This window comes from Adiantum capillus-veneris, chromosome 27 (assembly GCF_014529385.1).
Source record: "Adiantum capillus-veneris isolate H3 chromosome 27, ASM1452938v2, whole genome shotgun sequence".
NCBI classification, from domain to species: Eukaryota; Viridiplantae; Streptophyta; class Polypodiopsida; order Polypodiales; family Pteridaceae; genus Adiantum; species Adiantum capillus-veneris.
Window position 1 is genome coordinate 97,856,445 of NC_140957.1, and position 24,539 is coordinate 97,880,983.

Sequence of the window (24,539 nt, forward strand, 5' to 3'; positions counted from 1 at the left end):
GGCCTCAAGCCAAAAAGAATGCGGCAAAGCTTGACTTTTGACCATACATCGTGCCATTTCCGTCAGTGACCTATTTTTCCTCTCAGCAACACCATTTTGCTGAGGTGTATAAAGCACTGTACATTGGTGTTTTATCCCACGACTCGCCAGAAATGCATTAAATTTATGAGACATATACTCCCCCCCTCGATCGGAACGGAGGGTGCCCATAGTACATTTCGAGACATTTTCAGCCATAGCCAGAAATTGTTTGAAGCACATAAAAACTTCGGACTTTGCTTTAAGCGGAAATACCCATGCATGCGTGGAGTAATCATCAATGAAAGTCACGAAGTAAAGGTAATTGCCCAAGGACCGAGTTTGCATGGGCCCACAAACATCACTATGCACAAGTTGCAACCTGCATGTGGCCCAAACTGAACCATCCTTTGGAAACTTAGAACGCTGCATCTTACCCAAAATACAGCCTTCACAAACATGTTTGACAGGTGCTTTCAAGAGGCAGCAAAGAAGCACAGATATCAGATTTCTGCAAACGCAACAAACTAGAAAAATTCAGATGACCAAAACGTGCATGCCAATGTTTTGCATCTGAAATAGCCCTTGAATCTGCAACAGCATTTGCAAAATTTTTTCCACACTTGTCATACAAAGTGAGCTTATACAACCCATGGCAACAATTTCATCATCAAAACTGATGTGAGGTCCCTGCCCCTTTTTGAGAGGAGCGGAGTACCTTTGATAGGTCTCCAATCCTGAAAAAGAAAAACCAACGGACATTGCCTTAGCTACTACGTAGCCACGGGCATGAACCGTTAGTGAAGGATTGGTCCTATCTCGCTATGGCGGAGCGTGACCACCATAACCCTATCTAAAAACTATCTATAATCAATTATACCTAAAAGTATAAATCTTAGAGTGACCAACCTGTGCGCTTTTTTCCCCATGTTTCAGAAGCACAACCGCCAAGGTTTGTCTCTTTTAATATTTATGACTTAAAAAAAACAATTTCTAGCGTTGGAAAGTTACCCGACTCATCGGGTCCACCCGTCCATAGAATGATACCGTCGGGGTATCATTCTCCCACTTTCCACACCACACTCACCCTTGTTTTGTTATCTAATTACTACCCCACTGTTTAAACATACATGTTCCTTTACTTTATTTATGATATTGGTTCGTTAAAACAGCCCTTCAAACAGTATTACAAACAATAGTCAAACAAGAAGTCGTCCAATTTTAAACCAACAACCCTTGGATTAGGTTCACTCAAGAATATCTACTGGCGCTATTATGTCCGATCGGTATATACATTATTTATAAAAACCCTTGTCCTCATGAGCGTCATACCGCTCGACAAGTACTCGTTGTGCTAATCTGGACGTACTCCCGTCACAGCAACAACGATGCCAATCTGGGCGTCATCCTCACACCATGGCAAAACAAAACTGCAATATCCAGCTGGGTTAATCTGGGTGTACTCCCACCACAGCATCAACGGTGCCATCCTGTGCGTCATCTCACGCCTCGGCAACTACCACATAATACCAGCGCTAATAAGTAGAGAGACTTGAGAGAAACCATACCGAAGGTTTTGGATAAACATTCTTTCCTATAGGAACCAGTTTAACCAGACTATCTTTCCTACTTGTCAAACATATGCCGAGTTTCTTGGGGTTAAGCCCCGTGGTTTCGGTCCGTGTTTTCTTTTCATAAGGTAAATAATATATTCCTATGGTCTCGCATATGCAATGATGCATAACTTGAAACTGCACTACTAACCTGTACCATAGCTCTGATTGGTCTGATTGGTGGAACCATAACATGTTCCGCAGGAGTTCCACGTTACTTGTACCGGCTTCATGATCATTAGCGTCTTGTGTTCGAGCACGCTTTGGAGCCATTGTTTTTGTACTACACTTATGTTATACACTTAGAACATTAAATTGGTCAATTTCCCTAGTAATCTCCTTGTTTCCAAAAAGAATCTATAATTTGAATCCTCGCCAATTCGGATTCACACTTAGTATTTTTGTTCTACATCTAATTTCTATACATCAAATATTTGCTAAACGTAATTAATCAAAAATTAAGTGTGTAAACTACGAGTGAAAGTTTAGGATTGCATTACTTTTATGCATGACATTTCTAATCCAATTCTAACTTCCATTTCTATACTTCAACTAAATCAATTTTTAGTATTATTCAAAATTCTACTTAATCTAATTGACAATAAAATTGTTGAATGAGAATTTCATCATGTATAATAAGAATATGATGAGTTCTCTTATGTATTAACTTCAATTAACGATGCATAAGTTAATAGTGAAGATGTACTAACTAGAGAGAGTAGGTATACTTAGAAAGATTAAAGTAAGAGAAAACATATACACACATCTTTTCTAAAGTTAATTGAATCTTACTAATCCATTAGAAAATTAGAGTAAAAGAGGAACACACACACATCCTTTTCTAAGAGAAAACATACACACACATCTTTTCTAAAGTTAATTGAATCTTACTAATCCATCAGAAAGATTAGAGTAAAAGAGAACACACACACATCCTTTTCTAAGAGAAAACATACACACACATCTTTTATAAAGTTAATTGAATCTTACTAATCCATTAGAAAGATTAGAGTAAAAGAGAACACACACACATCCTTTTCTAAAGCTAATTGAATCTCACGAATCTATTAGAGAGATTAGAGTAAGAGATAGCACACATACACACATATCCTTCTTAAAACTAATTGAATCTTACTAATCTAGTAGAGAGATTAGATTAAGAGATAAACACACACACACACACATAGATAATTGAATCTTACTAATCTATTAGAGAGATTAGAGTAAGAGATAGCACACACACACACACATAGCTAATTGAATCTTACTAATCTATTAGAGAGATTAGAGTAAGAGATAGCACACATACACACATAGCTAATTGAATGCTTGATTAATACGCACCTTATTAGTCCACTAGAGTTTTTGCTCTCTTAGTGGTTTGTGGACGCCTTCTCTCTAAAAGAAGTGACAGCACTTCGTGAGCACTATAGAGGCAATCTCTATTTATAGCAGAAAAGAAAACGTCCAATTTTTTTTTTGAAAAAAATAAATTATTATTTTTTCCCCAAAAATCATACCCACGTTTTTGGTACCCTTGAGGTACCCATCAACTTGACCACTTTGTCATTATCATCAAAAGATAAGGCCACAGCCCCCTCCCTCATTAAGATTAGTCAAGACTAGCCTCTCCTTTTCATGTGACAGTGTGTCCCACTTTGTCCCCTCCTATGTGAGTCCATGTGCCTTCATTTGTCATCCCTGTGTATTCTTTTGTCTTTATAATTATTTTATTTATTTCCTTAATGATACTTTACTTTACATTTTTAAGTTAAACTTTACAGTCTTATATTAACTTTACAGTAGTAAAAGAAAATTCTACAATCAGTAAATAAGTCTTGCAATAAGTTAGTTAGTGATTCATATAGCTAAACATGTCAAAATTTTGTAGCGTAAATTTTAAATTCTAGGTTTTCTCAACCTACGATTCATAATTTGAACTTGAATATCTCAAATAATGAGTGATGGTTAAAGAAAATTCAACTGCGTAATAGAACTTGTGTGAAATTCGAAAGTAGAGACCTTACAACTGAGATCATGAACTGTACATCTGTCATTCACAAATTTGACTACAAGTCTAAGTCTAGCAAGTGCGGATACAAACAAGAGATTCTTCTTGATCCCAGGTACATAAAGTGCATCAACAAGTGTGAAGGAACTGCCACTTGCAGCAGTAAGCACAATCTTTCCAACTCCCTGAACCGGATAAGAGGCATTATTGGCACAAGTGACTGAATTCCCATGAGGGACAGACTCGAGAGAGGTAAACAATTCACGATGTGAGGTAATGTGCTTTGTAGCACCACTATCAAAATACCACACATGTGAATCTGCAGCAATTGACAAGCATGCATCATGGACATCAGGATTATAAGTGCACTCTGCGCTAAAAGCCCATTCTGCATCAACATTTGCATCATAGTCTCCTCTCACAGAAGACTGAACAATGGCTGCATTTGTAGTGGAACCACCCTCTTTCTTCTTAGCCTCTTTGGCCTTCAACTTAGAACACGACTTGATCAAGTGATCATTAGCTTTACAATAATAGCAATGCATCTTATTTTTGCCCTTATCACCAGAATTTCCAGACGAATTGTTGCCAGCAAAAGCATTAGGAACATAATTTTTGCCACTCACAGCAGAACCATAAGAAGTGGCTGCATTGCTGTTACCACCCTTTCTTTGAGAAGCAATAAAAGCCTGTTCAACTGCACGCTGCCTAGTCCTGTTTTTTCTGGAAAGTGACTCTTACAACAGCAATGTGCATAATGCATCAAACTTGACAACTTCAGGATTTCCTTGGGTCATAAGTCTCCAAGTACTAGCAAAAGTCTGGTAAGAATTTGGTAAGGCATTAAGAACAGTCTACACAAGGGGACTGTCTGAAATGACTTCACCTGCAGAAATAAGTTGCTCATTAATATCCTTGACACCAGCAAGAAAAGTGTCCATATCATCTTCCTCATGCATAATCTTCGACTCCAGCTCCTTACGTAGCAAAGCAATTTTAGCCTCATTACGACTTGCATAAAGACCAGCCAAAATATCCCAAGCCTGTTGTGCAGGTTTTGCTGAACGGATGTGAGAAACAATGGTGCGCTTCACAGACAATGCAATCAATGCATGAGCCTGCACATCCTTTACATCCCAACGAGTTTGTTCTGCCATAGGCAAAACAAATCTAATAACTGCAATCCTTGCAACAAGACCTGCCATATCCTCAACATTGCCTACATCCTCAGAACTAGGACGTACATCAATGCCTTGCACAATATTCCAAACGCCCTTTGACACAAGAATGTGTTGCATCATATAAGCCCACATAGGGTAATTGTCTCCATCCAACGTGTCCTCGGCAGCAAACATCTTGAACACATTCGTGTTGTTGTTGTCAGCCATGGTAAATGCTGCATCTGATGTGAAAACTACCCAAAAATAGGAGAAATGGAGCGGGAACAACACATGCTATATAGCACAAACTGTAGAAGACTATAAGGCACCTGTTATGCAAAAAACGGCGCTGATAGAAATTTTGCACAAAATGACGAAGTTGCTTGTGCAGACCTGCCTATAGTAGAAACGGAGGTCGAAGTGAGCCCGAATCAAAAATATGATCAGACTGAGCTCTACTAGCTCTCTCGAAATATTTGTCGACCTGCAAACGCTTGCCAAAGCTCACTGAAATTAGAGAAAGTGAGCAGGCGTGTAGTGGAGCTACTCGCGATCGACTGAGCCCGGGAGGATGCAACTTGCTTTGATACCAATTGTTGGAATTAGGGTTGCAGAGAAACGCACACAACTTGGAGAAGATGAAGGAAGCTCAAGGCACACAATAAAGAGTGTTTTACTTAGTATGCAATGAAAAGATAGATAGCCCTAGAGTGATGGACGTATATACAATGCTCGGGGGAAAAAACCTCCTAAAGAGGGAAAAAATGCCCAAGCGGTCCTAGTGTGTTCACACACATCACTACCACATGTATATGGTAAGAAAGAACATATGGTCAAATGGGGCAACATAAGCTCATTTGCACAGAGAGAGAGAGAGAGAGAGAGAGAGAGAGAGAGAGAGAGAGAGAGAGAGAGAGAGAGAGAGAGAGAGAGAGAGAGAGAGAGAGATAGGAGCATAGATTTTTCAGAGTGTTCCTGCCCGCTGCGACCACCTCGGTGGATCTTACTACACCACATTTGACATGTATGATCATTAACCTTACAAGAGCACGTGTGTATGCCCCATATTGCATCAATAGTGCCAAAACAACATATCAGAGTAGTACAAAGTCACAAAATTGACAAACCAACAGGGCCAATGGGGAAGTCCAAAACCCATCAAAAACAAAAAATATTTCACCAGAAGACCCCAAATAGCTGACAAAATCAGGCATAACAAAAACAACAACAAAAGGTGGTGGAACATGGATCACTATGCATGTTCCCCAAACCCTAAAATTAGAGAAATTGTACAGGAGCACCCATAGATGACCAGGAAAAAACTCCTATAATTGGATTTCCAAAATACATCCCAACATGGATCAGGATCCATGTTCCTTTTTGCCAAAATCAGGGTAGAAGTGGCTCACTAGCTGGGGAATGCAAAAATAGTACTGGTGCTTCAAAAATAATCACAAAAATTTCTCTTTAGATCATCAAATCCTCCTGGTTTTCTACCTTCAGTCTGCAAATGGTCTTTTGGTCAATTTCGAAAAGGAAAAGGGTCGCATCCCATAAAAAAAACTCAGGGAGAGGTCAAATGCTGGGATGCGAACAAAACTTATGAAGAGGGGCTAAAGACAGAGTTCTTGATAAGTTTGCAAATTGCTGCTAAAGCCAATTGGGAGACTTCACACTCTCCTCGGAGCCTATCAACAAGCAAATGTAACTTAAGGATGGTTGTAGGATCAAAACCAAGCAAAGGATTACTTGTAAAATGGTGAAAATTACAGAAATCATTATGTCCTCTCAAATGGATTTAATTTTTGATGGAATTTGACAGGGAGCTAGGCAAAGCTATGAACTACAGACCAAAATCATTGCGAACCAAGGCAATGAGAGATGTTAGGCAAAACATGTGCTCAAAAATGGTGGCAAGAAACAGATATGGTCAAAATGGAAAAATCATGGCCATAAACTAGAAAATGGGGCAAACTAAGGAAAAACATGTCCAAATTTGAAAATATTTCACCACTATACTAGGAAAATCTATAGGAACATATGTGCAAAAGAACTATATCAAAATTCTGTCCAACATGGATCGTGATCCATGTACCTTTTTGCCCAATCAAAGAAAAAACCATGCCATCTGATTCAGTATGTTCAAGAAAGCCAAGCCATGTAGTTTCAAGCCATTTGAATCCCAAAATCCACTTCAAAATGCCAAAAATCTCTAAGTCTGCAAATATTTCCAAGATTTAGCCCAAGTGTCAAACCATAGATCCAAATCCCAAATTTTTTGGACCAAGGCATCATCTAGATGAACCCTTATGGATGGTATCATTAGATTTCCGAAATGTCGCCCAACATGGATCGCGATCCATATACCTCCAACTTTAAATCCAGAGAAAATCTCACAGTGGCATCCCCATATGCCCAGGAATAACTTTCCCAAGTTGGAATTTCAAAAATTCATGTTCCTTTTTGCCAAAATTCATCTTTTACATTATATCCTTGTTCCTATAGTAATCCTAGATGCAGTGGTGAAATTTGGTCAAATTTGGGGTAGTTTTGACAAAGTTATGCTCATTTTTTAATTTATGGTCAAGTTTACACTTTTCGACAGTTCTGATCAATGGCTAAAACCTATTGTTAATGCTAAAATTGACCACAGGATGCCTCAAAGGAAAGCACAATGGGAGTGGAATGTTGCACCCTATGAGATAACCGATATCTCCTCAAATGAGAAAGCTCACATCACCGAACAGGTACTTGAAGCAATTCCGGCTAACATCTTCATTGGAAGGTTTCAAGCAGCAGAAGGAGAAATAGTAAAGGCCACAATCTTTCCACGAGAAATGTGGACAATGCACCAAAAGCGAGAAGTGCAAGCACGGGGCAGGTGCCTACAGTTAGACAGCTTCTTACGATTTCCTCCTTGGGGAATGGACTTCAGACGAGCTCACGAGCTCATAAGTTTATTTCAGTACAATGGGGAAGCAACTCTGATCGATAAGGATGGAGCAGTAGTCAAGGTAAAAATCACAGCAAAAATCATCAATGAAGCCCTCCACCTACCGCAAGGGACGCACAATCTCTTGCAAAAGACAAAGGCAATAGATAATGATATAGCCTTCCTGAGGCAACGGGGCCACAAGCTGACATATCAAGATTTGATATACTAAAAAACGGAACTGCCATTGCACCTTATATCGCAACATTTCAAGGTGCAAAAGCCACCCAGATATACAGAACCATTGTTGCACATGGCCGTGGTAATGGCAATGGGCTTGGCTAAAGCAAGAGTGGTCAGTTGCGACTTCACAATTATCTTTTTGACAATATTATCGAAGCAAACCTGAAGGGGAGCCAAAGAAGCAAAGCCTACATGAACGAGGGACCAATGCTGACGCGTATTGCCTATCAGGCACTGGGATGATCGATGATCTACCACCAGCCGAAGCGCAGATAGATCTGATCCACAGATCTAAAAGTACTGTAAGACCAGTAGTAGGACCTTCCACAAGGCCAAAACCAAAAGTTAAGCAGACGAGGCAAAGCGCACCTTAAAAGATTCTGACAGCAAAAAGACAGATTCAGATGCTCACAGTAGCCAAGAAGTGGGTTCCCAGCAGAGAGACACTCCTTCGGAGTACCATTCTTTGGAGGAGGAGCATGACAGCCAATAAACGCTTGGATATACACGATTGCAAAAGAAAGTTGTGCATGTGGCAGAGGCTATTCCCATTACTCATGCCAGGAGGACAATGGAAGAAACTTAGGCATTGAGGGAAAGGCTCTACCAACAAAAGCATGATGAGAAACAAACCCAAGGAACAAAAGCCAATGATAAGAAAGAGGAGGAAGATGCAAAAAACATTCCACTGCTACGCAGGTAAATGACTGCTTTAGAAAGGATCAAGCAGCATAAGAGACAGGAAGCTGAAGAAAAATGTGAGATTGCCAGCGCCATGCGGCAACAAATCAATAATGAACTCAAGCTTAAAATGAAGCAAAGGGAAAAGGAAGAATCAAACAAGACACATGTCGATGATCTCGAATCATCTGACGAATGTAATCAAAGCAAAAAAGAGAAAAGTTACTCGCAAAAAGGGAGGAACAACAAGACACACAGGACCAGCAAGTTCAAGAGTTTAGTTCTCCCAAAGACACTAGGGCACCTCCAAAAACTGGTGTCAAAGGGAAAGAAAAATTTGAAGACTTGCCAGAGCAAGGAGCAAAGAAAAGGTAGTCGGAACTAAAAGAAGATTAAGAAACGGAGGCCACACAAAGAAAGCCCACTATAGCCTTTGCTGCTCTAGAAGATTAGAGACAGAGAAAAAAGAAAACTGATAAGGCTGAACAATCGGACCAGGGCCAAAAAAGCCAGTAGAGGCCAAGATCGCCTTGATCACAAGCTGCAATGGAGGAGGGAGCGGAGATAGTCAAGTCCTTTGACATTGATGCTCACTTAGAGTAGACCAAGCTACAGTTTCAATGTCAAAGGGCTCTTTACAATCTGCACGAACTGGGGTTGGAAAATACAAAGAAAGAAGTATCTAAGACAATAGCAGATTCCTTGCAGTTAAAGCAAAGAATAGAGGAATTAGAGAAGGCACAACTCCACGCACAATCGGAGCTGCAAAGGGAGCAAGAAAATGCAGCCTACCATTACAAAGAGGTGCAACAGTTTAACGAGGTAAAATCCTCACTGCAAGTCGAGGATCAACGTCTCAAGGAGAAGCTATTGAGACATCTTTTGATGTCACATGTGCTACATTTATTCCTCGAAACACCCATCATCTCCTTCTTTCACATTGCATGCTTTTGTTGACAAATTTCTCATATGCATATAGAGTGTCCCATAATTGGCCATTGCATCAGGCACTCTTTCCGTGTTTCACCCAAGCACTCACCTTTCATGAACATGTACTTCACGTTCAACTGCTCAACTCCAATAAGAGCGTATACCAAAGGCATTTTTTTTCCCACCGGGTTTTTCCCCTTTGGTCATCGAGGTTTTAGACCCTAATCTAAAGACACCTATCACCATCCTCTTGTACATATTCCTTGTACATCAACAATAAGTAAATTCTACTCAAATCAATTGACAAATGAATTGGAGCACCAATTTCAGATCATAGCATACTTCTCCTCAATGGCGAGTCGAAGAATGGCCTACAATGACAAAGCTGCAGACAACACTAACAACATGATTGCTCAGGAACAAAGAAGTCCCCAATGAAGAAAAGCAGCCATAAAAGTAATCAGAGGATCTCAAAAGCTTGTCCTTGATAATGCGCATCGAATGCTCGACAGGGTTTTGAACCTCAAATTAGAATAATAAAGTCGTGGATTCGGCCTGACAGACAGACTTTGCATTAGAGTGCAACTTGGCCTAAAGAAGTTAAGGGTTTAGCCATACAATTTCTACAAAATCCTTACAAAGTTGTCATTGGCTCACAAGATCAGAAAGCCAATCACTCAATTTTACAGATTGTAGAAGTTGTTTCTGAGAATCACAATACTCCGAATTGACAGGTTTCCTGGAGCAAGTGATGGATGGAGCTTTCTCTATCCATGATGATAAGAGTCAAGTTCAATGACATTGGGTTCTTTTTGAATTTAGATCTGGCAGTAGACCTATAATGACACAAACAGATGCTGCAGCTCGGAGCGTGGATGTGAAAGACATAAAGTTCGTCATCAATTATGATTTTTCTGAATCATGTGAAGACTATGTACATCGGATTGGACGAGGAAGACCAGCTACTGCAAAGGCTATAGTCTATACTTTCTTTACAACAACAAAACGATAGCAAAGACCACATCGCCATCGACAATCAGGTCATGTCGGGGATGACATGAACGCAGAAGGGGGGAATGTTGACCGTTGGGTCAACAACACAACATAACTCAAGTTTCGTACCAAAGTATTATCTTTTGCGAGTTATGAAATGCTGTGGATTATGGCTATAAACTTCATTTGTAACGAGTAGTTATTCTAATTTCAGAAGCCGGGGTACAATGGCATTTCCAGATTGTAAATACAAAGCCGTTTGACCCTTTCAACCCCATTTTTGGTTAAAACCTAAGGTAGCCTTAGTATATAAGGTACCTAGGTCATTTTGTAAAAAAAAGGACTTTGATCATAATCAAAACTTTAGCGCTGCCGTCTACTGTGTGTGAGGGAGAAAGAGAGTGAGTGTGAGCTTCATCCTCTCGCTACGCTCGGTTCGCTCAACACATTGGAGATCCAACTGCACCATTGCTGTAGGCTCGAGGAGAGCTACGCGACAACGCCAAGCATTCCACGCGAGAAAAAACGCACACGCCGACGCATCTACGAGCTATTTGTGGCCGTAAGTGTATCAAACGATGTTTGTTTTCTGCGTGCTAGTAGTCTATAGAATCGTGGCGACATAAGCTACGCAGAAGTACTCATAAATTTTAGTTTCGGGCACTTTCAAAATTCTATTCTGTCATCCTACGCGTTTTCCGTAGATGGGTTTAGAGTGAGGGTTTTGAGTGTAGAAGCTTAGGGAAAGGTGTATCCTAGTGAGGGGATGGTGTTCCTTAAGTTTCATATGAATCTTGCATGATTTGGTGAGTTACCTTCCGTATGTGTGTATGTGGCTAGGTGGTGTAGTTGAGAGCAGTGAGGTTCTTGATTGTGGTTTAGTTGGCCTTCCATAGTGTTGTATGTGTAGGATGGTCTCAGCCTGACAAGCAAAAGAGATTTCCTCCGTGTGCCTATCGTGTCATCTGTGTCCTCGATTGACATTATGTTGATCTAGGTAGTGTTTGCATGCACTTCATGGGTGTGTGAGTCGCTCCCCGTCCAACATTGGCGCCGCTGCCGGGGACACAAGGACCTAAGTAGGTTTCCTACTAACACTCGTGTGATGGTTGCTTGATTTAGTTTTGGCTAAAGAAAGCGTTTTTCTTAAGTGGATCCGGAAGAGGATATTCCGTGATCAAGTGGATAGCCAGGAAGCGTGTGTCTTGCCGAGGGTCTGCGACTAGATAGGTTTAGTTAGGATCTGTGGATTAGAGTAGTTGTTGGTGGTCGAGTGATTTGTGAGGTGATAAAGGCGTTTACTAGTCTGTGCGTGGCAGTGAAGCGTTTTTCTACTCATAGATGCAAAACCCCATATGATTTGTAGGAGTAGCTTTAGGTAAGTGATCCGATTTTGATCTAGAGCTATTCATCACTGAATTATTTGCTAAAGTGCTTGATTGCATTTGAAATCACGGAAAAGTGTGCTTTTGAGGGTAAAATTGCATTAAACAAGCTTTTGTGGATATTTTTGTATGACTGACTGATGCTGTGCATATAAAAGAGCATTTGCAAGGGTTCTGTGAAGAAAACCTGCAATTCTGTAAACATAGACATCCTAAGCGTAGGATGTCTCAAGGGGGTTCTGGAGACCAAATTTGAAAATTCTGACTGCACTAGTGGGTTCAGAGGGTAGGTTTTACCCTAGTAACATATTGACTTGGGTGTTTTTCCCTATTTTTGTTGACCAAAAGCCAAAAGGCGGAGCTAGAAAACGTAAAATTTCAGAAAAGGCTTAAATTGAGTGATTTTTGCATGTTTTTGCAATTGTGAAGCATACTTGCACTTGCTGACAGCATAAGGAAGCATTAGGGACACTTCAGTCTCAAAAAATCAGCAGTAGACATCCTACGTGTAGGATGTCTACAGGGTGATCTGGTGGAAATTTTGAAATTATGAGTTGAGCAGTGTGTTCAGAAGGTAGTTTTTACCCTATTTCACATGGAAAGTGGAAATTTGACCAAATTTTGACAGATCAAAGCCAAAAGACGAGAATTGCCAGACATCCTACCCAAATTGTGTCCAAGGACTAATTTTGAGACCAAACCATAGGATGACTCCAGAGGCATGTTCTAAATGTTGTATTGAGTGCATGTGATAAATTTCATCTCATTTGGGTCAGTGAAAAGGAAGATTGAACAGACTTTAGCATTTTTGACTGAAAAAGGCAAGAACATCTAAAATTTGGGACTTTTGACATCCAAACCAAAATCTAAGCATACCACTGGGTTACTGACATCAAGGGGAAGCTCTGGGACAAGTCTGGGGTCAAACAGGCCAAAAAAACATCCTACACGTAGGATGTCTTCTGTGTGATTTTGAACTTTAAACAAAATTCTGAGCATACCACAGTGATCAGCACCTTAAGGAGAGTCTGTGGTTCAAATTTGGGACAATTCTGAGCAGTTAGACATCCTACGCGTAGGATGTCTAAGGCATGATTTAGAGGCCAAATTCAAACTGTGGACATAGCAGGGTGTTGTATGCCTTAGGCAAGCCTACTAGTCAAATTTGGTCCAATTTGGAGACTTAGGAATTCATCAGAACAGACATCAGGTTTTTGGAACAGATTCTTGATCATTTGACCAACCTATAGGTGTCCGAATCAAAAAAGTAAAAATAGATGTGAGTTTAGCACATCAAGGGGAAGCTACAGTGCAAGTTTGAGCTGAAACAGAGCAAAAAGACATCCTACGCATAGGATGTCTCCAACTTGATTTAGGACTCCAAACCAACTTATGAGCATACCACTGTGATCAGCACATCAAGGAGAAGCTGGGGTGAAAATTTCAAGTCATTCTGAGCAAAAAGACATCCTACGCGTAGGATGTCTCAAGGCCATTTTTAGGTCCAAATGAAATTCTGATCATACCATTGTGTTGTTGGACTTAAGGGGAGTATCTAGACCAAATTTTGTTAAATTCTGAGCATATAGACATCCTATGCGTAGGATGTCTCTATGCTAGTTTTAGGGTCCAACTGCACTTTTGACCATACAGGAATGTTCACAGTGTCACAGAGATCCCAAATCTTCTTTTAAAATTGAATTTGGACTCATTTTGACCATTCTAAACTGCATTTCACTGTTTTGGCCATAACTTTCACAAACGGTATTGGATCGGAAAAGTTTTTATATCAAAACGTAGCCTGAGAGTGGCTCTACAGATCCTAGCGCAAAACTTGAACTAAATGTATGCCTACAGCAACCATTTAGTTCAACTTTGAAAAAAAAATCGTTTAAGGCCTCAAAATACATCCGCAAGTTAGGGGTGTCTGAAAGCGACAATTTGCGAGAATTGTGACGAAACGGTTGCGGTTTTGGACATAGTTTCGACTTTTCCCTAACCAAAGCACTTGAATGCAGTGGACTAAGTCTACTTGAACCAAGCAAAAGCTCTTAAGCCCAGAAATCATGTCTACCCTAGATTCAAACGCAGCTTACACAAGCTTGGAGATCCCGACGATAGAGGAATATCCTCCCACAATGGATCTTCCAAACTTGCAAATGATAAAGACCCATCTTGTTGAGAGAGTTTGGATGATTGGTCATGAGAGTGAAGGACTATATAGATACATGGACGACAATGAGGTCAATCTGTATAGGTGCTCAGATCCATACCTAGAAGAGATAACGGATTACAAGCTCTTATATGTCTACACATACGGAGTCGACTGTCAATGGAGATCTATAGTTGTCGACAAGTATGGAAGAAAATACAGAGTTGTAGAAAGCACAAATCCATGGACTGTACTAGAAAGAGGTGGATATTTGGTCAATGAAGGACTACAAATGCCTCCACCAAACATGAGAATTCCTATAGGAATTCCAAGAAGAGAGCCACCACGATTCCCTTCAAGAGCGATAACGAGAGAAGGATTGGGAGAGTCTCTGGTTAGACTTGTAGACAATCGACGAGTCAGACCATCCCAAGTCAAGAAATGGGTAAACAGAAAATACTATGGAGATAAAGATCCGAGAGATCACGTAGCGGCTTTTAGAAGAGTGATTAGAGCAGAGGAAGTTTCAGATTTTACGACACAGTTTGCGGGATTTGGATTGACTCTAGAAGATGATGCAGCTACATGGTTCGACTCGGTGGAAAAATGGGATTTTGAGACCCTAGATGAGTTGTTTGAGGAGTTTATTGAAGAATTCTCGCCAAAAGGCATTGCTCACAACACGGTCTCGCATATCCATAGATTCAAACAGAAAGAGAATGAATCAGTACGCAAAGCATCATTACGGCTCAAGAGATATGTTAAGCTCTGTCCGAGAGCGGAATTACCTACGCAAGCACGACTGATGCTGATCTTTATCCAGCGAATGAGACATGCAGGCCTTCAGAAGGACCTGCATATGATAAGGAGGATGACGCTAAACGAGTTGATCAAAGAAGCTCTTTATCTAGTGGATAACTGTGAGGCATACAAAGAAAAGGACTTAAAGAGTCAAGGAGATGACACATCCTCTTAGCACAGTGTTTCACAGATAAGTGAGTCCATTGCCAAGCCAACGGCACCTATTGATCAAGAAAAGCTTATCGACGACTTGGTCAAGAGGTTGATTCCTCTTGTAAGGTTTGATTCGGGAGAGCCGAAGTGGTGTGAAATTGAGAGAAAATGGACAAACCATACGGGGGAAGAGTGCTATTATAGCATGGAAAATGCTAGGGAGAGGTATGTACAACCTGTTCCAGAAGCACCTACTCCACCTAGATACATTACGGGGAATGCGCCGAGACCAGTAGGAGTTTTAAGGCCACAGCTGGCCACAACTTGTCTTAGGACAACAACCTCCGCTGCCAGGTGCTAGAATGTCGGTAGACATGAGATACATGCCAATGATGGAAGCATCAAATAAACCAACGCCAGTACCAGTGATAATGTGGTATCGCAACCAAAGTGAGTACTACCCTTCAGAGCAACAAAAGGTGAGAGAAACACATGGAGTGGTGAGGCCGGTACAACCTCCACCTCTTGGGTTTCAATCGAAAGAAAGAAGATATGAAATGGACGAAAGGACATTGCGATTCATTGCAAATAGCGGCTTATCTAGGTCAAAGCTTTTTTATAGCCAAGCGGAAATGCTAAAAGAATCTCCTCAACCAGAGACAGATTGTCACAAAAGTCATGACAACTACTTGGTCAAACAATGTCCTCATACGAAGATCACTGAAGTAAATGCCTATTGTCTTGAGTGTGGCATCACTCACTTGATCCCCGATTGCTCGAAAAAACCAAACCAAATCAGTAAAATCACGACAAATGTATCAGGGATTGTTGAGCTACCTAGTAGCTTAGAAAATGAGAATGTCGTACCAGTTCAAGTGGTTACGAGAGCACAAGCTCAAAAGAAAGCTGATGAGAATCCAGAGACAAAGAACACGGAAAGTTACACGAGTCCAAAGACAGATGATGGACCAAAGATAGACGCACCTAGTCAGAAAACCAAGAGCAAACGAAATAGTTAGAAAGCTAGAAAGACTAGGATGAAAGCACGCAGGGAACGAGAGCAAAAATCCCTAGCTGAGAAGCTTACTGAAGCTCAAAATAAGATAAAAAAACATGAGGAAAAGGAGGCACCTTCTCTTACATAGATGGTTAAACCTCTAGAAGAACCATCCACAGATGAAAAACCGAGAAGTGCTAGTTCAGGAGGATCTGTGTTGGCAAAGAAGGTTAATGAGATATTAGATACCCTCTTGAAAGCCTATGATGTGAGGCTCAAAAACAATCAAACCCAAGAACACAGGTGGATGACATATCTCTATGCGAAATTAGAAAAGAAAAAGTTTGAAATGTGCTAGAAAATGATTCAAACAGCCCAAGCTTTACTAGAACCACCAGTTGCAAAACCTGAGGATGTGATCCGTGTCATGCCTACACAAGTAACCCCACCAAACCAGGAACTAAAAGAGCCAAATTCTAGTCATGAGCACAGACCAAACCTCAAAGACCCAGCATTAGAACCAAGGAATACCACGGATAACTCTTCCGAGGGATTTCACCAAGCTATACCTGAGGATTGTAAAGAGATAGATGGTCTTGACGAATTGTGGAAACAAGTCAGAGAGGACAATGAAGCCGATGACCTAAAAAGACGTGTAGACAAGACTAGTGATGAACGAGGAGTGTTTCTACCACCAATAGAGGAATTTGAGACTCGATCTCAAATGAATCTGGACGTGCGATCGTATTGGGGGGAAAAAGGATCTGTACAATCTATGGATAGTCAACCCCATTCGCTAAGAACACTACCGTTCTACATGGGAGAGTACGAGACCAAGTCAGATGTGGTTGCAGTCCCATCATAGAGACTGTCTCCCAACAAGGCCATAGATTCAAAGGGGCTAGTAGATATTCTATCTACCCCAGTCACCTATACAATAATGTTAGCCGAGTTTCTCAGAATAAGACCAAACATGTGGGCTAATGTGGGTAAATGTCTAGAGAAATTTGGTGTAAAAGCCCCAATGACTCAAATTGAGGAAGGCATCAAAGAGCTTGAAATGCCTCAACTAAATACTAGGCCAGTGCCATTAAACAAGGTAGGCGAGTATTACGAGGGAGAAGATGGAAACACCACCCTTCCTCTGGAATTCAATAATGTAAAAACCATGGCAATCCTTGACAGTGGAGCTGGTGTGGCCATTTCAACCAAAGAGGTTTGGAAAAAGTGGAGAAAACCTGCCTTGAGATCCACACGAATGACCCTGCAGCTTGCAGACGGACACAAGGAAAATCCCCTAGGACTGCTAGAAAAAGTACTTGTTACTTCTTGTGGCATTGAATATGAACACACTTTTGCTGTTGTTGACTTTGGCAAGAAGAACAACTATGACATCATTCTGGGAAGACCATTCATGCGACAGTTGAAAATTGTCCAAGATTGGGGTTATGACCATATATACCTGAGACATATGGAAACCATAACAAAGATAAACTTGAGGGACCATAGCTATAGGGATGTGACGAGAACACCGGTAGAGGAGGTTTGATTCTGCCACAGTAGCAGGATCAGAACTTCCAGCTTGGTTAGGTAAGCCTAAAGAACTGTGGAGTGTGGAGCTTCACAATGTGGTAGCTTGAAACGTGAGGAATGTATCCTAGAGCGGGTTATAGAGGACAGGGACTATATCCCAGAACCATTTCCTGAAGAAGAGTTCGAGCCTTTTGGATGGGAACACATCTTGGCTACTCTGGACGTGTGCGCCGTGGAGGATGCTCCCACAACAAAGTTTTGTGATGAAAATGGCTATGATGTCGTTCCTTATTTTGCAGTGAGTGTAATCCAGGAAAATGAAGAGAACCAGACATCAACAAGCTCTCAAATTAAGGAGCAAACAAAGAAATGTGGAGAATCAAAAGTTGAAGAAGAAGACGAGTTCTATGACTCTGTAGAACACTTCGAGCTTCAAGAAGATCAACGACCCGGGAATCAATGTCATCGCTACACAAATAAAGTGCATCAAAAGTAGATTCCAAAGTCCTTCGTGAGAACACAACCACCACAGGTATCCTCATACATGGCTCCTAATAAGGATGCAAAGACTCAGCTAGGAGGAATACGACCAGAGCAACGAGCTAACAATGCTCTAATCAATGGGCTAGAAAAGTCCTCCAAGAAACTACCACCCACGAGCAAACAGACAGTAACTTTCCACTACCAGCCAAAAAATCAAGGGAAAGTACAAGAAGTCAACCTTGCTGAGGATAGTAGTGATAGTGATGAATCTAACGACATCCCCTATCATCAACTCAAGCCATCACTATCACCAACCCCTTTAGCAACAACCATGACAGGTCAAAAGAACAAGACAACAAGTCAAAGCCAAAAAGCTCGACAAATCTGGATACCAAAAATCCAGATCGGCCAAAAACAGATATGGATCAAGAAGACAAAGATCTCTTGCTACAGACAGATGCGTGGCTGCCCTCCTAGAGCGGAGTGCTACGCCGGCACGGCGAGAGCGAAGAGAGGAGAGGAGAGAACAAGACACAAGCACTGGGTACAATCTCCCCCCGTGCAAGAGTGACCATTTCCCTCTTGCACGTATTTCATTTATAGATTTCTTGAATGGTCAAATTGAGTACAAACTGGCTGGCCGGTCATAAATTGCCAAAGTTCATAAAGAGCACTTGAATAATAAAATGTACATAAAATATGCTATCCTTTTGCAATAGCTTAGCTCAGTCAAGCCTTTTCCACCTGTCACAACTGCAATAAATAATAAGATATCAATTCCATAACATACCTCTTCGTTGGAAAGCAACTGTCCTCAGTTGCGAAGGTAAAAATCTGCAAACAATACTTGTCAAAAACAGTGATTAGTATGTTGTGTGAAAAACATCACATAATAGAAGAAAAATTTATGAAACTAAACAACTTTAGCTTATGCCTGCCGTCATCCACATACTACCTATTTTAGTGTCCCATACCACTAGAATAAGCAGTATATGTCATACCCTGGTGAATCAGGATATCATTGGTCACACTCATCATCAATCTCATAATGTCAAGTCTCATCACATAAACACTGCCATAATAATCACCAGATACCAAATCCCAATCCAATTCCAATTCCACAACATAAGTCCAAATCCAAATCACTTTCGTTATGTACCCGGGTATCAAAATCATACCAGTTACAGTGGTGGCCAGCCACTGCAACATGATTTTGTGATTGGTATTGCCTAAATCGGCGAATCTACACCAATAAGACGTGCTGCCTAGATCGGCGAATCTGCACTAATGCTGCCTATATCGGTGGATCTACATTTACCATTGTGAATAGATCTACAATGTGTCAGTGTGCTGCCTAAATCGGCGGATCTGCACAGATAATTGGTGTTGCCTAAATCGGAGAATCTACACCAAGACGAGCATTTACACACTGCCTAAATCGGCGGATCTGTGTGCATGTGACCAATGGACTAAACAAAAAATTAAAATACTTACTTGGCATCAAACTGGAATAGATTCGAATGCTGAAACATATACCAAATGTGACGATTGTCCCCAAATCAATTAAATTCATGCTATACCATAATGTCAAATGATGCCAATAGAAAGTCCAATTACTACCAGTGTAATCCACAATGTGAGAGATGGCTACAATAATATTTGCAAACGTATTTGTCAAAGACAAGTACTAAAGATGATTTCTTGTTAAATTCAATAATAATTTCATTGCATTCTAAATACATCAAAATTTTATAATAAAATTGATTCAAACACGTGGATAATGAAGGTGCTATATAAATTAAAAAATTGGTTTGCAAGACTGTGATAATCGGTGGATTTTGGTCTGATAACAAAGTAGTGCCAAGTTGGTATCACATTTTGGCGTAGAGATGAGTACCCTTAGCAAATTGGTGCCCAACATGTGCTTGATTAAAATCCATAAAGTGCCAGAAGTATGAATATCTTATGTCTTTAGAGTGTGAAATCATTGTGAAGAAACATACAGCTAGCAGACATACATTGGACATGCCACGTTACCGGTTAGAAATCGACACGAATGTGTGGCATACCTACTTACAATTGGCATAAAAACTATAAGACACAAATGGTCTGCGTGAGTAAAAGTTAGGAGGCTACATTTGAAAGGATGCAAAATAGACATAAAAATTAATTATGAATATTTTAATAGTAGAGCAGTATGTATCAATTATATAGATTTTTGTAGGTCAACTTGTGTTTCGGCAATTTTAAAGTACCTAATTTTAATAGTTTGGTTAGAGTTCTCTATTTTAATAGTTTGACTCGTGATCATGAAAATATCTTTCTGAAATATGTGCACTTGCATCGAACCCTTCTGTAAAGTCAAGGGCCAAGGGAAATCGTAGTGGTGCATGCCTACTTGGCGATCCTATTTATCAATAATCGTATGGGGATTATTAGGAGCCGCTTAGTCTAGCGCCATTGGCAAGACTTATGCTTGAGCGATTAGAGCTTAATGGATGGACTTGCATCTTAAGGGTGGGATTCAAAGGCTCATATGGTTGAGGTTATCGTCGCCAAAATCATTACGAAAATGGTCATCATCGTCATTCATTCTTGTGGATGCTCGGCAAGGGGCATTTATCTAAGAATGTATTGTACTGGTCATCGAGGAGCTTCCTCAATGTCTGTCATGGTAAGGAATCCTGGTGGGATGGGGAAGAGAGATATAGAAATGAAATGAAATTTTATCGTACTCGTTGGCCATGTGAGTATGGGATCAAAAGTCGATCCTCTCCACACAATCGCACTGCCTGACGCCTCAAACTATTGGAGCCCCTTCTTGAATTGCCACGCCCTTTGCGATATGGGTAAGAAATGAAATGAAGTGTGACATTAACCGTGTTGAAAAGGTGAAAATTACATATGAGGATGGATGTGATACAATGTCTGGATACAAAATTAAATGAAGTACAATATTTAAAGACTCAACAAACAAAATCTTCAGCTCATCAATGTCCAAGCATGCTCTGCATCAAGCTCGCCTGAGAAGGTATTGTAGCGGCTCTGCAATTTCCATCACTAATTACAGGCTAGCATTTAAATGCTTTTGCCTTTTTTTTTAAAACACCTTTTTTCGTACTCTGTTGCCCTTCGCTAGCAGCTACGCCTGCGACTACCACCTCCTTGTTCTCTTTCTCCATTTGCTTGATCAGCTCGTCGTCTAGTGGTAATGTGTCAATCACCTCTTCATCCTCCACAATACTATAAAAGGTTGACACTCCAAGCATGAGTACTAAAATTTTGTTGTATGCTGTACTTTGAAGCCATGTGATTTCCATTTTGCCAGTTTGACACCATGAAAAGTACTCCAATGAATCCTCTCTACAGCCTTCGAGATTATCCGAGATGGTTGAAATCAATAGGACGCGGATCACCCCTCAAACTCAAGTGGATATGCAAGCCTTTAAGCAAGGAAGAGTGTAGAAGAGCTAATGAGATGCTAAGGCTATTGTTGACGACCATCTCTTTTGCAATGAGTAACTCCATATGACTCTCATACTCAATTGTTACATTGCCTTCAGCTGCCTCCTAGCAAAGGTTAGTCTATTGTAGAGGGAGAGCGAGAGAGTTACTAGTCGATTGAGATCCGCGAGAGGGAGTCAAGGCTGCGCTAGCGTGCTTCAAGATCCTGCACCGCCCCTTGCTCCCCAAACGCCGGTGTACACCGACGCTCACCGTCGCCTTGGCCTGCTTCTTTTAGGGCGTCAACGCTGCAACGAAGGAGCAAATGACCTACATGGTGTCAATGAAGCGCAGGATGAAGGAGGAGTCTCGAGTTCACAGGCAAAGCAGGCATGGAGAACACGATCAGGATATGGGGTAGCATAAAGGTGAGGAGGGATCCAGGGAGGGTTGTTCGCCACAACATGAGAGAGAGGGTTGATAGAGTGGGTAGCCGCCCTTTGCATGGTGTGGGCTACAGACAAGAGAGGGAGAGAGAGAGAGAGAGAGAGAGAGAGAGAGAGAGAGAGAGAGAGAGAGAGAGAGAGAGAGAGAGAGAGAGAGAGAGAGAGAGAGAGAGAGAGAGAGAGAGAGAGAGAGAGAGAGAGAGAGAGAGAGAGAGAGAGAGAGAGAGAGAGAGAGAGAGAGAGAGAGATGACACTTTTGGTAGGTGCCAAGGGCAGCCGCTCCTCTTTTTTTTTTCTTTTTTTGTGGTGGTGTGCATCGCGTCCTGCGAGGGATGGGGGGTGCGTTCTGCAGCCCTGTTTTCTATGGTTGTTGGCAGTGGGTGGTCATGTAAGCCTTGTAGAATGTGGGATGCAGCGAGGAGACAACTTATTGGCCTGCAACAACTATGAGCGCGAGTGGCACTACTTTAGATACTTGGATGGCAGTTGGTGAGTTGTGCAGTGGAGGACAACCGGTTGCAAGCCAACTCCTTTTGCAAGTGGTCGAGAGCTGGGAGATAAAGAGGGGCTGCATCTCCAGTGAGTGGTTTGAGCTTCACGAGGTGAGAGAGTGGTGGTGGGCACCACGAGATGGGTGCCACTGATTGCTGGGTGGGTGGGTGACGCCATGCAGACAATTGAGAGAGAGAGAGAGAGAGAGAGAGAGAGAGAGAGAGAGAGAGAGAGAGAGAGAGAGAGAGAGAGAGAGAGAGAGAGAGAGAGAGAGATTTACTGCTGCACGTCAGTGGCGAGGGCCTGCATGGTGAGCAACTGGCCGTCGAAGAAGGAGATCAGGGGGTAGGAAGAAAGAGAGAATGAGAGGGTGATTGGGACTTCAGAGAGAGCTGGAGTCGCTCGTTAAGGGAGAGTAGAGGGGGAAAGTGAGAAAAAGAGGGAGTTTGCTGGCGGTCATGATAGCATGCGAGAGAGAGAGAGAGAGAGAGAGAGAGAGAGAGAGAGAGAGAGAGAGAGAGAGAGAGAGAGAGAGAGAGAGAGAGAGAGAGAGAGAGAGAGAGAGAGAGAGAGAGAGAGAGAGAGAGAGAGAGAGAGAGAGAGAGAGAGAGAGAGAGAGAAAGTGAAAGATGGTCGCGTGAATAGTGGTTGGCGTTGGGAAATTGCAGCATGTCAAAGGGAATGGTGGGCAGGCATGAGTGGTGATTGCATGCGCCAACCCTTCTGGCGTGGCTGTTGTTGACGAGATGTGTAAAGCGGTGGCCCTCTGTGTGGGATGTTGACATAACGTGTTGAGCTAGTGGTTAATTTGATGACGATCATGCACTCTGTATTGCTGAGAAATGCTCACTTACATGTTATTCATGGATGATGTTGCTTTGTTACCGCGATTCATGCCATTGCTAACCGCCAGGAATATGAGCGACAATGTTGATTACTCTTATTGGCTTCGTGTTCTTCGTGACTAATATTCCTTCCATCCTCTTTAAGTGCAAAAGTGGTATTTCGGAGGTGTATTGAAATGGTTTTCTTTAAAGCTCGACTCACTGCTCTTCCTGTCCTTGCCTCCGTAGGGGTGCTTCCTATGAAGAGCACACCTACTTCTTCTTATGCACAACACTACCCTTATTCTTCCTAATATTTCAGTCAAGCCCATCTAAAAAAAAAAAAAAAAGATTATTCTAAGTAACGTAGATTACGTAAGGCTCTCTCTTCTCTATTGTCCTTGCACACAGAGCAAGTTTCACATAATCAATTATACATTTGATTAACGAAGTTACATGTAAAACGCATTGGCGATCCTATGAAATTGTTAATAATCTATGCACAATCCTAAAATATGTTTTTAAAAAAAAAGAAAGAAAAAAGAAGTGTGAGAGAGGTAAGACTTATCTTTGATCATGACAATTTTCATAGTTATGATTGTTGCAAACCCAAGAGGGTAACCAAAGCTCTGATACCACTGCTACAGATGGATGCGTGGCTGCCCTCCTAGAGCGGAGTGCTACGCCGGCACGATGAGAGCGAAGAGAGGAGAGGAGAGAACAAGACACAAACACTGGGTACAATCTCCCCCCATGCAAGAGTGACCATTTCCCTCTTGCACGTATTTCATTTATAGATTTCTTGAATGGTCAAATTGAGTACAAACTGGCCGGTGGGTCATAAATTGCCAAAGCTCATAAAGAGCGCTTGAATAATAAAATGTACATAAAATATGATATCCTTTTGCAATAGCTTAGATCGGTCAAGCCTTTTCCACCTGTCACAGCTGCAATAAATAATAAGATATCAATTCCATAACATCTCTAATGACAAATCACAAGATCCAACACCAAAACAAAAACAAGGAAAGCGTGCATGAACGGGTAAGAATATCACAAAGTCGCAAGCTTTCACAACTCAGGTTTGGGCTCCAAAGAAGTTGATTCAAGCACAAAAAAGTCAGGAATTCATTTGGATTCCAAAACAGCCACAATATCAACTTTCAAAGCCTAAATCCCATCCCCAACCAAGCGTCCAAGGGCTGAAGCAAAGACCACTGTTGACTCACACAAGAAAAAGGTGGATCC